The 11,365-nt window shown below is 59.1% G+C and overlaps 1 long non-coding RNA gene across 1 annotated transcript; it reads right to left on the bottom strand.

Annotated features, from left to right (window-relative positions):
• Positions 1 to 467: 467 nt before the first annotated feature.
• Positions 468 to 3,600, bottom strand: LOC139031269 (uncharacterized). Its single transcript, XR_011483743.1, has 2 exons — positions 3,271 to 3,600; positions 468 to 2,855 (listed from the first exon to the last, which is right to left on the bottom strand). It is a non-coding gene; the product is annotated as an uncharacterized lncRNA (long non-coding RNA).
• Positions 3,601 to 11,365: the final 7,765 nt, after the last annotated feature.

The following is an 11,365-nucleotide window of genomic DNA, read 5'->3' as shown; positions in this document are numbered from 1 at the left end:
TTTGAAAGGAGTTTGTGGAGGAAAGGAGGGAAGTGGGGGGAGGGATGGAGGTGCAGGGGGCGGGGGCCAGGGAGGAAGCAGGACTCCTCCTTTGTGACCCGCCCCCCCCACCCAGAGCCTTCAGGCGGCTTGCCGGTCTGGGCCTCGGGGGCTGCCTTCCCACCCCTCCGGGGACCCTCGAGGGGGGCCTGGCAGGTGCCTTGAGGACTGTTCTCCTAGGCCCTAGGGGAGAGGTCCCAGCCCCTGGCCCAACTCTACCCCTGCCGTTCCCACCCCAGAGGTCCCAGGCCACCACGGCACTTGGGAGTTTCCTGGAGTAACTGGCCCATCTCCGGGCCCATGGAGACCCGGGGAGGTAGGACTCCCAAGTTAGTCTCTTTCAACAACCTGGAAAGCCTGTCTGTTGGAGAACTCCAAAGCAAGAGCAAGGGCCCCGGCCTTGACCATCAACCCCGGGCACAAGAGACCATGTTTCCCAGCACACACAGCGCTTAATATTTAACTCCCGCAAGCTTTCTAACCACTAATGACGGGACATTAACTCTGCACAAATAGGAAGGTTCAGAGGAGCCGACCTGGAACCCATCGAGCGTTGCCCAGCCGCTGCATTCCCTCTGGTCACAAGGGTCATGGCTGGGCAGCCAGGGGCTGGGGTCATCGTGGGCTGGGGGGTGTGGGAAGGCAATCTCAGGGATGCAGAGCTCTGTTCTGGCTTCCCCATCACCGTCACTTCTAGATTCTGCTCGAAGGGCACCTCCCCCAGGAAGCCCACCCCTCTCCCACCAGAATCACACTTACCGAGCTGGTCTCCACTCGCCTGCAGATCAGGGTGATAAGCCGGCACCCCTCTTTCCTTAAAGCAGACGGTAGACAGGACTCTGTGTGCAGGCAGGGATTCCTGGAAGCACAGCCGGGATTGGGGGAAGAAGAAAGTTGCTTTCTCGGGGATGGGGGTGGTCTGCGGCAGGCAATGGGGGCTCAGTCCCCTGGGAGCCTCTATGAGGCTATGGAGCACACCCCAGAATTTCCCCTTCTAAAGGACCACACCCACCAACACCCTGCTTGAAAGTCACTCCCGGGACCTTAATTAACTCCCCAGCACCTCCATCAGGGCTCGCCTGCAACCAGAGGAAGGCAGAGCATCAGTCATGGGCGTGGGACGGCCCCCGACTGCCGCCCACTGTGGACCCACCAGGCCAGGCACTGTGCCCTCGCTGCCCTCGGCTCCTGGGTTAGCCCTGCCGATGGGGGATGGCCCTGCTAGGAAAGGTGACCACCCCCGTCTTAGAGGTCAGGAGACGGGGGCCAGACTGGACACGTGGCCTTGCCCAGTGGAAGGGCCAGTGGTGGCAGAGCTGGACTCGTTCTGACCACTGGCCACACAATAAGCTCTGAGCTTGCAGCCACATTCCCTGCGTCTCCGGCCACCCAGGCCCGGCTGTGCGAGGGCCCCGGAGCTCAGAGGCAGGCCGCCTTCCCCCGGGCTGTGTCCCAGAAGCTCACTGCACAGCCGGTCCGTCTCCTGCTGCCACGGTCCCCCAACCAGTGTGGAATCCCTCCCTCTCTCCATCCTAGATAGAAGGGGAGGGCGCGGGGCTGGAGAATGCAATCACAGACCCACATGGAAGCTCAGAGAACATTCCTGAGCACAGCTGGACTGACCAGATTCTCTGAAGTCTTTTTTTTTATTGGCTCCTCCGGGTTTAATGGCAGCACGCGGCATCTTCGATCTTTGTTGCCTTATGCGGGATCTCTGTCTTTTTTTTTTTTTCCAGTTACGCCATCGGGATCTGTTTTATTGCAGCAGGCAGGATCTAGTTTCCTGACCAGGGATCAAACTGGAGTCCTGCACGTTGGCAGTGTGGAGCCTTAAGCACTGGGCCCCCAGCGGAGTCCCTCAAGAGCCTCCACTGGATGGAAAGTATAATCCTTGGCTCATGAGAAACTCCACTGGGGTCAGTGAAGACGCTCCAGTGGCGGGCGGTGAGCCTCAGCCCAGGTGGTGCCCAGGTCCAGGCCCGCTCCTCTCTCCCTCCCCACCCACCTCCCACCAGGCTTGGCTGGGGAACCCTGGAAGGAGACGCTCCCCAAAGCCATCCTGGGGTTGACCCTCCGTGTGCTGCTTCAAGGGGGAGGACGGCGTGCAAAGGGAGACCTCTGCTCCCCCTCCCAGCTCCGCGGCCCAGGGGTCACTTCTGGAGCGACGTCCACCGCCTGTCTCCAAAAACCCCCGTGTCAACCGCCCCTGCATTTGCAAAAGCCCCAGAAATGGGTCGGCCAGCCCCCGAGGGAAGCGTGGGCATGCCCAAGCCGGGGTGCAGAGGTGTAGACCCCGCCCTTCGGTTCAGAGCTGTGATCCACTGGGCTGCCGGGGGCGGGCTGCACATCAGCCAGGAATCTTGCCATCAGCCCATCAAGCTTTACTGAGCACCTACTACATCAACCAGACCAGAAGATGCCGAAAAGGGGAAGACGCCAGGCGCTCCTGGTTTGGGAGAGGGCAGTGCAAACACAGACCCCGACCCTGATTGCAACAGGCCTCTCCCAGACTCCCTCCTCTGAGCTCCTGCTTGGGGTAACAAAGAGTCAGACACGACTGAGTGACTGAACTGAACCGAACTCCCTGGTGGAACTAGTGGTAAAGAACCCACCTGCCAATTCAGGGTTTGATGCCAGGGTCAGGAAGACCTCGTGGATTAGGAAATGGGAACCCCCTCCAGTATTCTTGCCTGGAAAATTCCATGAACAGAGGAGCCTGGCAGGCTACAGGCCATGGGGTTGCAGAGTCGGACACGACTGATCACATGTGTGCTGACCTCTTGCAGGAAGCACACCTTGAGCACTCAGGGGCCACCCTGGGGAAGATGCAAAATGTGTGTGTGTTGGGGGTTTCAGGGGAGTAAACAATCCAGGTGCTGCTGGCATACGCAGATGAAGACATAGAAGTGACCTGGGAAATCAGGGAGGACTGCCTGGAGGAAGCAGTGCCTAAACCAGGACCAAATTTAGCCAGGGAGAAGTGTTTCAGAAGAGGTTCCCTGGCAGGGTCAGTCACAGAGATGCTTCAGGAGTGGGCAGAGTCAGCCTGGGCAGGACCCTGTTGAGAGCCTCTTAGTCCCCTGATGGTGGGCCCTCTGTGGCGGGGGTGTGATGAGCAGCTGGAATGTGGGCCAAGGCCCAGCTCCATCCCTGCTCCTGGAACGGGAGGGTTTCACACAGAGCTGGCGGTGAAGCCGTTTCCTAGTCCTCTGCAGTCTGGGGTTTCCTTACCCTCCGGGCAGTCATGAGACAGCTCCAGGTAGACCCTGTCTCCTGCTGGGAGCTTCTCCCAGGTGATGGTCTCCAGGTGTCAGCCACAGCGGATGCGCTCGGAAGGGTCTGAAACCCTGCTTCCTGAGCCCACCCTCCCTGCTGCAGCTCTGGCAGGAAGAAGGGCCAGAGGTAGAGCCCCACAGTGGAGCCTCACGTCCAGCCTGGTTTCTGCCTCATGGAGCGGAATCAGGCCGAATGTACGTGATGTACAAGGAAAAAAGCGGACGAGAGCGGGTCCCAGGGCTTGGAGCAAGCACCTGCAAGCCGAGCCTTCGGAGTAAGCCTCCGAGGTTTACCTCCTGCGCTCGCCAAGGGCCCAGTGGGCAGGGCGCCTCGGCTCTGCGTCTGCGCCCTCGACAGGCCGAGCCCTGCGGGGTGTGGGCTGCCCCCTCGTCTCACCTCTGCGGGCCGGGGGCTGCCCCCTCGTCTCACCTCTGCCGGCCGGAGCGCTGCCCCCTCATCTCACCTCTGCAGGCTGGGGCGCTGCCCCTGCAGCCCCTGACTCCCTCTAGACTCTGAGACAGCACGGGGCTCCCCCTAAAGAGTCAGAGCCGTGCGGGTTAAAACCCCGGTCCTGGGGCCTTCCTGGCAGTCCAGAAGCCAAGACTTCACCTCCAATGTTTGGTTGGGTCCCTGGTTGCGGAGCTAAGATGGCACTTGCTTGGGCCAAAAAAAGGAAAACATAAAACAGAAGCAATATTGTAACAAATTCAATAAAGACTTAAAAAATGGTTCACATCAAAAAATCTTTTTAAAAGAGAAAAGAACAATCCCGAGGTTTGACTAAGAGGGCGCCCGGGATGGGCGATTTGGCCTCTCTGAGCCTCAGTTTGTTCATCTGTGAATTGGGGACGACAGTGACCCCAGTTTGCTGAGAGGCCTGCCTGAAGGGAGGCTCACACGTTTTTACTTGTGCGGTTTTCAGCGTGCACTCCTCCATTAGCCCCATTGACCGCACAGAGCCCCGGAATGAGATCGGGGCCCTCTGAAGAACCCCGTGGTTCTGTCTCTGCCCCGTGGCGGGCAGGTGAAAGTTCAGGGACAGTAAATAAGCTCATGGGCCAAGTAATGTGAGCACCACCACCTTTGATCCAGAGGCCCAGCCTTATCTCCCGTCCCTCCCGTCCATCCTGTTTGCCCACATCAAGGCGATGGACGGCGGGTAAACATGGCCTCAGCAGGCTGACCCGCCAAGAGGCACGGAGGCAGTGAGGGACAGCCAGGAGAAGCTGGGGACAGCGTGGGGCCAGGCCTGGAGTCCGGGAGCCGAGCCAGCTGCAGGAAGGAGCCCACCCCCCACCTCCAGGGCTGCCGCCCCCAGGGTCACAGACCAACAGAAACCCAGCCCAGCCAGTTACAGACCTGCCTGAAGACCCCAGCCCCGCTCCTGGCTCACCCCAGCCCCTTACCCCAGGACCCCACCACCCCGTGGGACTAAGCAAGCACCCTTTCCTCCACCTGACAGCTGTTAACCTGGCGTGGTCACTGAGCTGGTCCTGTCTGGGGTGGGGGCTGCCCTCCGTCCAAATCCACGTGGATTCCAGAGCTCACAGCATCCCTCGGCCTCTGCTGAGGGCCTGCAGGAGGAAAGGCCTTTTTTTTTGGCCACACGGTGGAACTTCCCTGACCGGGATCGAATCCATGCCCCTGCAGTAGAAGCTCAGAATCTTAACACTGGACCACCTGGCAAGTCCAGAAAAAGCCTTTCGAAGACGTGGACCACCCTCTTCCCCTTTCATAAGGAACCTTCTGATAAACCAGTGTTTGACTCTAGCCACCCCCCAGGTAAACACTTCCTCCCGTTGGCCAGAAGTGCAGACCCATCTTCTTTCTCTCCTTGCTGTGGCTACCAGGAAGCTCAGGCTCACGTCACCTGACCAGTGACTGTCTCTCTGGTTCCTGAGACACAATTCTCTTTCCTCTTCCCTCTAGAATATTCCTCACCTTTTCCTTCCATTTCTGTGTTCTAGTTCTAGTTTCAGTATATGTTTTTTGCAGAAGATTCCCAATGAATATACAGAATACATATAATTGTGTATACACTTAGCCACTTAACATTGTAGAATAAATAATTTCCAATTGTGTCCTCAAAACACTGGCACATGCACACAGATGTGCACACGCACACGGACATGCACACGAACTTGCACACACACAGACGTGCACACACGCAGTCTTCAGGGTCCTCTGAGCCCCCTTCTGGATTCACTGTGTCTCTAAAGACATGTGCATTACACTCGCCCCTGCTACCCTGCTTTCAACACCCACAGCTTCCTGCTGGGGCACGAGGAGGAGCTTGGCGAGCAGAAGCCCTGGGTCTGGATCCTGCTTTACCCCCACGAAAGGGAAGACTTGGGGGGCCCCTCCCAGCCCCCAGTTACACAGCTGGAACATGGGAGTTAGTGACTGCTCCTCTCTGAAGGGAGGGGGGACTCACTGCCCAGACCCCAAGTGACGCGCCTCATCCCTTTCCAGAGAGGCACACGCCTCCTGGCCCTGGGTTTCCTCTCTGTAGACTCTGACCGAGGGCCTGGGCTGACCCCGGAGAGAACCGCACGGAAAGCCGGCCCAGTTCTGGGCACTTCCAGGAGACTCACTGACCATTTCCTGTGCAATGCACTTCCCCCTTCTCCCCTCCAGACTCGGGTGTCCCAAGTGTGGGGCGGGCCGCCCTCCCCAAATCTGGGCACTTGATGAGCCCAGTCATGTGGGGACCGTGATGGGGAAACCAGGCCTGGGACAAGTTCAACCCAAGAGGCAGGAGCCGAGGCGTCCACGGCACACCCCGCCACCCCACAACCGGACCCGGCTGACTCTTCTCCACTTCCCCAGACCCCGCACGCAGTCACTGCGGGCTCCCTGGTGCAGCCTGCCCCCTGCCCCGTCCCCGGTTCCCAAACACCATCCAGCCCCAACCCAGCTGCAACGTGCAATAAAGGAAGGATAATCCGTATTAATATTAGTTATTGTTATTGATTTCAACTTTAGAGAATTGATTTCCAGTCTGGGCCCCTTTTATGAGGCTCTTTGCAGAAGACGCATGGATGCGGCCCACCACTTTCTGGGGGCCGGCCCCCTCGCTGGGACTGGCCTGCAAAAATCATTGCGAGGACAACAGGGAAGATGGGGGTGAGGAAGCGAGGAGGGAGGCAAGGTGGATGGCCCTGGGGGGGAGTGCTTCCACTCTGCCCCCGGCCCCCCGCCCAGGGCCGACGCTGGGGTGGGGTGACCCTCATTCATCCAGGGAGCACAGGCCCTAAAAGGCCTGCTTTTCCTCTGTGGCCCCCACCCCACGAGCCTGCTGCCTGCTGGGCTCTCCCCAGCCCCAGCTCCCGCCCCTGCCCGCACGGAGCCCCAAGTCCCCCACCCCCATATCTTCCAGAATTCCCAGGGTGGGTAGAGACCCTACTCTGGGCTCCTACCTGCCGCAGCCCTGGCGTGTGCCCACCAGCAGGACGGGCAGAGAAGCCAGGGTCTCATCCTAAGCTGCCTGTAGGTACACACTACACGCTCCAGGCCTGGAGTTTGCACACACACAGGCTTGCTGAGTGCATGACTGACCGCAAGTGTTTCTGATCACCTACTACGTGCACGGTCATAGGATCCTGGGATGTCAGAGTTGGAGGACAATCTGACAATGTAGAGACGAGTTAGGGACGATCTCAACCACCCCCTGTACAGATGGGGAAACTGGGGCCCAGGGAAGGGAGGTGACTTTCCCAGGGTCACTTGCTCCCCTCTGCTGCTCTCTGAGCGGACCGCATGTCCTGCCCTTGGCCAGCGGGAGCAGGATGGCATCCCGGGACACCTTTCCATAGAATCCTCTCACCTACAGGCTTAAAAGTCCTGCCCCACTCCTACCTCTGGACCCACTCCCCCCAGGCCGGCCTCCTGACAGGGGCGGGGGGCCCCATCTCTCCCCCTCCAGCACCCACTGCTTCAGACTCTAGAAAAGGCTAGAGTTCAGATTACCCTTTGTCTCCAAAGGACAATTTCTTGCAAATGACATAATGCCGGGAATTCCTTCATTCTTTCCCTTAACTGTTCATAGACTATTTGAAGAATTCATCAAACCATGGCACCAAAAGTGCCGAACAAGGGTCAGAACATTAAACATGACAAATCCAGGCATTTTATAATGATTTTAAGGCCGTGAACACTTCGGCCCTTAAGAAGCACATAGCAGGTGAGAGCTCCCCAGAGGCGCAGGTGAATCCAGAGCACACGTCCACCAGGTGGAGGGGCAGGGAGACGACTTCCAGAGGCCCCCCAGAGGGCGAGGCCCTCACCCGACTCCCTGGCGGCTGGGGGCTCCCAGTCCACCCTCGCCCGGCCCTCTGTAGCACGGGTGTCCTCGTTTCTTTGAGAACCTGGTGAAGTCACGGGTCCCCCTAGGTGGCGTGGGTGGTGTTGGGGGGCGTGCACCCTGCAGGGCCCGCCCAGCATGCCCCAGGCTTCCCTGGCTGCAGGTAGAGCCCGGCTCGCCCACCCGGGCACAGCGCCCAGGGGTCTCCTGCGAACCTCCAAGTCACCCCGGTAAGAGTCAAAGCTGGAATCCGGCTGCAGCTCCATCCGACCCCGAAGTCCAGGTCCCGCCCCTGGGAGGCTGCTGCGAGCCGCCCCCCCAGGCACCTGCAGACAACCTGGGCAGGGGTCGGGGCAGCGAAGGGGCTCCCTAGGAGGCAGTATGGGTGCTCCCCAGGTAAAGTGGCTCCCCTTTGTCCCGGCCACCTCCCCCGACACCCCCTCCTTCAGAGCCCCTTCCTTAGTCACACCCCAGGGACGAGAGAGGCCTAGCGGCAGGTGTCCGCCCGCCTGCCCACGGTGGGATGGTTTTATGTGGTCGTGCGTGGACTCCCTGAGACGATGGTCACCATTCTCTTCCCTCCATGGCTGACCCATAACAGAGAGGATGCTCACAGCATGGGCTCGCCCCAAGCCCAGCCCTCCAACCTCTGTCTGGTCCCCACTGCCGCCCCAATGCCCCCCTGGTGCCTAGCGTGGGCACCGGGCCATCTTCTCTGGCCACCTGGGCCACAGAGTCCTGGCCTCCTGAGTGACAGATAAGTTCTGCCCGACTTTGCTGACGAGAAGCCGGTGGAGCCCGGCTTCCATCTTCCAGGGTCGCCCCCACTCCCGACCGAGGCCCGTGTGTTACCCGGCACGGTCGCTGGCAGGTGAGGGCTGTCGCCGGGGGCCCGCGCCTGCCAAGGAGCACAGGGGTCCCGGGGCGGGAGGAGGCTGCCAGGCCGGCGAGGAGCGCCGCAGTAACGACCCCAGGGAGATAAAACGGGTCCTTAAGTAATTATTATCTCCATCCCTCCTTAAAAGCTACATTGGGCAAAATGACTTTAAATATTGTTTTAGCCTATTACCAGCCTATAAATTAATCGCTCACAGCACACAGAGGCGTCGTAAGAGGGTGATTGGGAGAGAGCGGGGAGGTAATTATGCACGAGGCACGAAACTCCCGTAGAAGAGGCATATTTTACACTTAAGTCATAATTAAATTTCGAGGAAGCTCTTCCACCCAGTGCACAAATATAATCTGTGTCAACCTCCCTGAGGGTTGTGACTCTAATCAACGTATTTATTTGCTGTTGGAAGATACGAAGCCGGTAGCCCGTCACGGTCTGGGCTTCAAATACGGAGGCAGGAAAGGTCCAGAGCAGGGTCTCTGCAGCACCTCCCCCGAGTCCAGATTTGTGGTTACCAAGCCTAAAACTCCAGACGCTTCCCTGCAACCTGCAGAGAAGAGAAGCAGGGTGAGTGTTCGTGGGTCCGGGGTCAGAGGGCAAGGGTCGGGGCACAGGCCCTGCGGGGTCAGGACCAGGAGAGGTGGAGAGCCCGGGGGCGGCGGGAGTCAGGGTGGGGAGGACTCCAGACCAGGAAGGAAGGTGTGCAGATGGTGGGCGCTGAGCTGGGGGCCCGCGGTCCTGCCGGGTCAGAGAGTACCACCCTCATCCCAGGGAGACGGAGCCTCCATCATGCTTTAACTGCTCCCCCTAATTAAACAACAACAGTGCGGTCAACGCTCCCTCCCAGAAAGACGGAGAGACAGGAAGGGTCTGCCCAGCGCCTTGGTAGCTCTGCCCAGGACGGCTTTTGCTCTCTCACCCCAAGCAGGCGGATTTCCTGACTGCCCTCTCCGCTGCAGAAGCTGACCACCGCTTAGATCTTGCGCTGAGGTCCTCCAGACCAACGCCCGCCCCTCCTCAGGGCCTCTGCGGAGGGCTCGGACCACCGGGTGCCCTTGCTGAGGGTTTCCCACGTCCTCGGCACTCTCCGGGGGCGGATCCTCACCTCCATCCCTCAGCAGAAGGGAAGACTGAGGCGCCAGGAGGCTGAGGAGCAAGGCCAGCAAGTGGGGGAGCCAGGCTTCAAACCCAACACCTTGTACCCACTGCCCTCCACTCTTGAGGGGCACGGGGAGCTCACCCCAGGCCCAGGAGGGAGCAGAGAGTCCACCCAGCCCTCCGCGGCAGGGGAAGCCCTGAGCGGTGGTGTCTTAGTCGGCTTGCGTGTCCATAGCAAACTACAGCGGACTGGGTGGCTTAAACAGTCGAAATGTATTTTCTCACTTTTGGAGGCCAGGGCTCCAAGGTCAAGGTGCCGTCCTTTGGGGGTGGGTTCTGGTGAGGGAGCGCCTTCTGGCTTGGAGGTGGTCGCCTCCTGTCCCCACCCTCACATGGCCTCTTGTCTGTGGGGACTGAGACCACAGGGGTCTCTTCCTCTTCCTGTAGGGACAGCAATCCATCAGATCAGGGCCCCACCCTTACACCCCTCTAACCCTATTGCCCCCCTAAAGGCTGTATCTCCAAATATGATCACTTGGGGGCCGCCCAGGACTATAGGATATGGATTTAGGGGGACTTAGTCCAGCCCCAGAACATCAGGGAAGAAGCTGCTAAACAGGAGGTGAGGAGTCTCGACCACCGGGATCATTCATCACGACTCTGAGGCCAGGAAACCCCCGACCAGAAGCCAGAAACCACACATTAGGCCCAACCAGACCAGCCAGACCCAGGACCGCGTGGGTGGATCACAGACGGGTGGGTGACCGGGGCTGGACAGAACTGGGTAACGGAGTGCAGAAGCACACAGATCACTAACCACTAACCAGATAACCCTGACCACCCCTTACCACGCAGATCAGTGTAGCCCCAAAGTGCACATCTCCGTGGAGATATCTGCATGGAGATCCGCCACCATCAAGCCCCCAGGCATCAAGCCCCACACCCCTCCAGTCACGAACCTCTCCCCTGCAGCCCGCCACCTGGTAACCACAGCCCTGACTTCCAGAGTCACAGGTTAGGTTTGCTTGTTTTGAAATCCATGTAAATGGAATGTGCTCTTTCTCGTCTGGCTCCTTGGGCTCCGCACCCTGAGAGGCGCCCACGCTGTGGCCTGTAGTTTGCAGTCTGTTATTAATACCATCAGGACTCTGTATGTGGAATGGACCCACGCGGTTAGCTTATCCATTCTACCTACAACGGACATTTGGGCAGTTGCTAGCTTTTCAGCTCGTTCAAACAGAGCAAAGCGGCTCACTCTGTGTATCGCTCTGGGTGGTTCACATACTCGGTGGTGGAATCGCTGGGGTCTATGGAATGGGCGTGCACTTCCTGGGTGCTCAGTGATAAAGAATCTGCCTGCCAATATGCCATAGACGCAGGAGACAAGGGTTGGATCCCTGGGTCGGGAAGATGCCCTGAAGAAGGAAATGGCAACCCACACTAGTATTCTTGCCTTGAAAATTCCATGACTGGAGGAGCCTGGAGGCTACCGTCCACGGGGTCACAAAGAGTCAGACACACAGTTGAGCACACACGCAGGGAACAGGGTGCCCGGCTTTGGGGATAATACCAAGAGGTTTTCCAAGGTGGGTGGACACACACCCGCCAGCATGCGGAGCGTTTCAGCTGCTTCAACATCCTTGCCAGCACAAGCGATCGTCAGGGTCTTGAATTTTAGCCTTTCTGGTGGGAGTCGAGTAGTGCCCACCTAAAGTTTTATTTGCCTTTCCTTCATGAATCTTGAGCTTGGGGAGCTT

Source organism: Odocoileus virginianus, chromosome 2 (assembly GCF_023699985.2).
Source record: "Odocoileus virginianus isolate 20LAN1187 ecotype Illinois chromosome 2, Ovbor_1.2, whole genome shotgun sequence".
Lineage (NCBI taxonomy): Eukaryota > Metazoa > Chordata > Mammalia > Artiodactyla > Cervidae > Odocoileus > Odocoileus virginianus.
This window is presented reverse-complemented; position numbering and strand designations above follow the sequence as displayed.